This window comes from Capricornis sumatraensis, chromosome 6, assembly GCF_032405125.1.
Source record: "Capricornis sumatraensis isolate serow.1 chromosome 6, serow.2, whole genome shotgun sequence".
NCBI lineage: Eukaryota > Metazoa > Chordata > Mammalia > Artiodactyla > Bovidae > Capricornis > Capricornis sumatraensis.
Genome location: NC_091074.1, coordinates 79913992 through 79919991, shown reverse-complemented (window position 1 = coordinate 79919991; position 6000 = coordinate 79913992).

Genomic DNA, 6000 nt, shown 5'->3' with positions numbered 1-6000 from the left:
TAGAGGAGAAACTCAGGGCCCTAACACCCACCGGCAGTTGGTTTCATTTATATTATTCACTCGATCTTTACAACAGTCTTTTTAAGCTTTTAATTATCATCCTCACCTAACATAACAGAGAGAAGCCATAGAGCACAGTCATAGCGACTTGTCCAAGGGCCCACCATCAGCAAGCTGGCTTTTGAATCTAGGACTCATGGCCCCAAGGGCTTCCCAGCTGGCGTTAGTGGTAAAGAACCCACCTGCCAGTACAGGAAACAAGAGATGTGTTCCATCCCTGGCTTGGGAAGATCCCCTGGAGGAGGGCATGGCAACCCATTCCTGTATTCTTGCCTGAAGAATCTCCATGGACAGAGGAGTGCCCATGGGGTTGCAAAGAGTCGGACACGACTGAGCAACTTAGCAGGCATACACTTGTGGCCCCAAAGTCCACAGTTTTCAGCTGAGTCATGACTCCTGCAGGTACTGTGAAAGGCGCAGGTAACACAATGGCGAACCTATCACACTTCATCACTTACCTCACAGATCTAGAGACCTTACTCATCATAATGGTCTTCAACTTGGACAATTTGCCTTGAGAGTTTTTCCTTCAGGGTTGTTTCATACATGTACCTTGTATAGACCCATCTTGCAAGTTAGATCTCTGAGTAAAGACTTCTCTGTACTCTCTCACTCCCAAACAAAATAGCATGTAGCATGTAATAAGCACATATCAAAATAATTCATGTCTCCACCATTGGGTATAAGGTAAAGAAACATATGGGAAACGTTCCCAGGCTATGAAATATCTTCAACACAGTGATCAATAAATAAAATATTCATAAGCAGGCCTTGATATAGATCTAACTTATAGATACAAAAGATTTAGTTCGACTCCTATAGAAACCCACAGGAATGCAATATCCTTTGGAAATGCTGCCATTTGAAAAAATTCTGGTACCTAAAGAGTCCAGAAGCTGAGACAAATGTGGTTTTCCAGTTTGAAGGGTGAGAGATGAGATGTGTCTTGTGTATTAATGAAAATCAGATGCCACCTTGTGGTCAGAAATAGAAATTCAGCAAAAAAAAAAAGATTGTTCTGAGAATCAAATATTAGTACTATAGAATTACATCCATAAGTAACATGGTCTATCCATGTGGAGACAGTGTATTCCCACATTAATTCTCAAACACTTTCTTGCTCTAATCTGTGACATCCTTATGTGAACCGTGAACTTCCAGATGTTCAAGCTGGATTTAGAAAAGGCAGAAGAACCAGAGATCAAATTGCCAAAATCCTTTGGATCATCGAAAAAGCAAGAGAGTTCCAGAAAAACATCTATTTCTGCTTTATGGACTATGCCAAAGCCTTTGACTGTGTGGACCAAAATAAACTCTGGAAAATTCTTAAGGAGACTGGAATACCAGATCATCTGACCTGCCTCTTGAGAAACCTGTATGCGGGTCAAGAAGCAACAGTTAGAACTGGACATGGAACAACAGACTGGTTCCAAATAGGGAAAGAAGTACGTCAAGGCTGTATATTGTCACCCTGCTTATTTAATTTATATGCAGAGTACATCACGAGAAATGCTGGGCTGGAGAAAGCACAAGCTGGAATCAAGATTGCCAGGAGAAATATTAATAACCTCAGACATACAGATGACACTACCCTTATGGCAGAAAGTGAAGAAGAACTAAAGAGCCTCTTGATGAAAGTGAAAGAGGAGAGTGAAAAAGTTGGCTTAAAACTCAACATTCAGAAAACTAAGATCATGGCATCTGGTCCCATCACTTCATGGCAAATAGATGGGGAAACAGTGGAAACAGGGAGAGACTTTCTTTGGGGGCTCCAAAATCACTGCAGATGGTGATTGCAGCCATGAAATTAAAAGATGTTTGCTCCTTGGAAGAAAAGTTATGATTAACCTAGACAGCATATTAAAAACCAGAGACATTACTTTGCCAACAAAGGACCATCTAGTCAAAGCTATGGTTTTTCCAGTAGTCATGTATGGATGTGAGAGTTGGACTATAAAGAAGGCTGAGCACCAAATAATTGATGTTTTTGAACTGTGATGTTGAAGAAGACTCCCTTGGACAGCAAACAGATCCAACCAGTCCATCCTAAAGGAAATCAGTCCTGAATATTCATTGGAAGGACTGATGTTGAAGCTGAAACTTCAGTACTCTGGCCACCCGATGCAAATAACTGACTCATTTGAAAAGACCCTGATGCTGGGAAAGATTGAAGGCAGGAGGAGAAGGGGACGACAGAGGATGAAATGGTTGGATGGCATCACCAACTCAATGGATGTGAGTTTGGGTAAACTCTGGGACAGGGTGATGGACAGGGAGGCCTGGTGTGCTGCAGGCCATGGGGTCACAAAGAGTCGGAGACGACTGAGCGACTGAACTGATTGATGACATCCTTACAGATATAATCCTTAATTCACACATGACATTTACAAGCTTCTTGAACACCCTCTTCCTCCACTCTAATTTACAGGACTGGTTGCCATTTCACCCTAAATCCAGTGTTGATTAACCCCTAAGGCAGCGGTCTCCAACATTTTGGCACCAGGGACCAGTTTCATGGAAGACGATTCTTCTGTAGACTGGGGTTGGGGATAGGTTTTGAGATGATTCAAGTGCATTACATTTATTGTGCACTTTATTTCTATTTTTATTACATCAGTTCCATCTCAGATCATCAGGCATTAGATTCCAGAGGATGGGAACTCCTGCCTTAAGGCATTCCAAACTCAATAGGGGTTTGCAAAACACAGTAATGCTGATTTTTGCTTGTAATGGGAATGCAAAATGGTAGCCCCTTTGAAAGACAGCTTGGCAGTTTTTTTTTACAAAACTAAAATAATCTTACCATATAATTTGATAATCACATTTCTTTCAATCCAAAGGAGTTGAAAACTGTCCTCAAAAAAAAACAGCCCACAGATGTTTATAACAACTTAATTCAATTTTTTTGTTTGTTCTTTGATTTTTACAATATTGTGTTGGTTTCTGCCATACAACACGAATGAGCTGCAGGTGTACATATATCGCCTCCCTCTCCTTCCCCCATCCCACCCTTTGAAGTTATCACAGAGCACCAGACTGGGCTCCCTGAGTTTAACAGCTTCATTCATAATTGCCAAAACTTGGAAGCAACCAAGTTGTCATTCCGTAGGTGAAGGAATTAAAAAATAAATAAATAACTGGAATAGACTTGTGAACACAGCAGAGGAAGGAGAATGTGGGACAAATTGGAGAGTAACATTGAAACATATATATCAGTATATATAGAATAGATAGCTAGCGGGAAGTTAACATAGGGAGCTCAACCTGGTGAAAACCTAGAGGAGTGGGATGGGGGGGGGGAGCTTATGGCTGATACTTAGGGCTGATTCACGTTGCTATAGGGCAGAAACCAACAGAACATTGTAAAGCAATTATCCTCCAATTAAACATAAATTTTAAAAAACTGGCACAATCAGAAAATGAAATATTATTCCATGCTAAAAATAAATGAGCTATCAAGCCATGAAAAGACATAGAGGAAAATTAAAATACATTGAAAGAAGCCACTCTGAAAAGATGATATACTGTATAATTCCAACTATATGACATTCTGGAAAAGTCATTAACTATGGAGGAGCAAATTGATCAATGGTTGCAGGGGTTAGAGGGAAGCAGGGATGAACAGAGGAGCACACAGGAATTTTAGGGCAGTGAAACTGTAATAGTGGACATACGTCATTGCACGTTTGTTCAAACCCATAAGATGTACACAACGCCAGGAAGGAACCCTATATTTAGTTTTTTAAGGGAACCTCCATACTGTTCTCCATAGTGGCTGTACCAATTCACATCCCCACCAACACTGCAAGAGGTTTTCTACAATGGAATATTAGTCATAAAAAGGAACGAAATTGGGTCATTACAGAGGTGGATGGATCTAGAGTCTGTCATACAGAGTGAAGTCAGAGAGAGAAAAACAAATACCATATGTTAATGCATATATGTGGAATCTCGAATAATGGTACAGATGAATTTATCTGCAGGGCAGGAACAGAGAGGCAGACATAGAGAATGAACACGTGGACGCAGGGGAAGAAGGGGAGGGGGGAACAAACTGGGAGATGAGCATTGACATATATATGCTACCAGGTATAAAATAGACAGCTAGTGGGAAGCTGCTGTGTAGCAACGGGAGCTCAGCTCAGTGCTCTGCGATGACCTAGAGGGGTCAGATGGGGGTGGGGGAGGGGATATATGTATACAAATAACTGATTCACTTCCATGTACACCAGACACTAACACAACGTGGTAGAGCAATTATGCTCCAATAAAAAGAATGAGCCCCACGTGTCAATGTAAGTTCATCGGTTGTAACAAATGTACAACTCTGGTGGGGATGTTGATCGTGGGGGGGACTGTGCATACGTAGAGGGTCAGCAGGTATGAGAATTCTCTGTACCTCGATTCTATTGTGAACCAAAAATTGTTCTAAAAATTAAAGTATGTAATTTTCAAAAGTTTAGACATAATAGACTCTACAATTAAAAAATGCCACAGGAAGACCTCACTGACTTCTTCCTGTAGTGATGTACAATGTCAAAACAAGGGTTTGCTGGTATCACGTTCTCGAAGCTGTGCTCTCAAGGTGACCTATTTTCTTTCAGGCACATGACCTGGAGTTCAACACAGACAACAGCCCTCACTCAGAATTTAGAATGACACAGGCAAATCATCCAATACCATTGCATAGAGATGCACCCATTAAAGATACAGTAAAAACAAAGATGTGAAATACATTTACATCCATCATTTTCTTGTACTGAGCTCCTGATTTTTTATACTTCATTTGTAGTTTAGGAAGTGAGATGAGTCTCAGTAAAGCAAAAAAAATAATAAATGGTTCTTTCTGGCAGGTAGGCTAAAAGGCCTGTGAAGATTCTCCTTGTCATCTCACATAAAAAACATGTCATCATACTTTAATTACAGACTTAAGACACTGAATAGAGCCTGGATTAGAAGAACACAGGCTATCGCAGCTGGAGGAACTATTACAGGTCATCTGACCCAACCCTTTCATGTTGCAGGTGAGAAAACTAGACCAGAGAGATTAAATGATATGTCCAAGGTCACTCAAGATTGCCCAGCTAGTTAGTACACACCAGGATGGCTCAGACAGTAAAGGAACTGCCTCCGATGCAGCAGACCCAGGTTCCATCCCTGGATTGGGAAGATCCCCTGGAGACGGAAATGGCAACCCACTCCAATATTCTTGACTGGAGAATCCCATGGACAGAGGAGCCTGTTCGGCTACAGTCCATTGGGTAGCAAAGAGACAGACACGACCGAGTGACTAACACACACAGGACAGTGTCCAGGTCTTTGAACTGCACTCATCTACTATGATTCAATGGTTAAAATGAACCAGAGCAAATAAATTACCTCATTATACCAGCAATAAAAATTATTCTTGTATTAGTATTCAGTACGAGGTAATTACATGCTTTTCAAATTTGGCTTTCAGAAACTTGCTGATCATAAAAACAAAAGAATTACAGAGGTCAAGGTGGAACTACAAGATAGCATCAATAAACTAAGATTTTTGGCCTAGGTCAAATCAGCAAAAATAGTCTCTTCAAAATAGGAAGCTAGATCGAGTGAAGCGTTAGAGTAAGAATCCAAGAACTTCTGTGAATGACTGCTTTCAGCAACCCTCGCTCAATGGAACCCCATGTGGCTTAGAACCCCGTGTTCCAAGCTGTGTGAAGGGACTTTTTCTACTACAATGAATAACAGGTTCAGAGTTTGGCCTGGTATTTCCATCAAGAACATTCTTTGTTCCTGGCTGTTGTTCCCAGTACGACTGTAATCTCAGGACCATTAATCATGATCCTCTTAGTGTGTAATTTACTATCAAATGCTTGAGGGAAAACATGAGGAGTTGTATAATCGGCCCTCAGCCCCCGGGCCCTGCCTAAAGACTGTGTGTGTGCGTGCATGTGC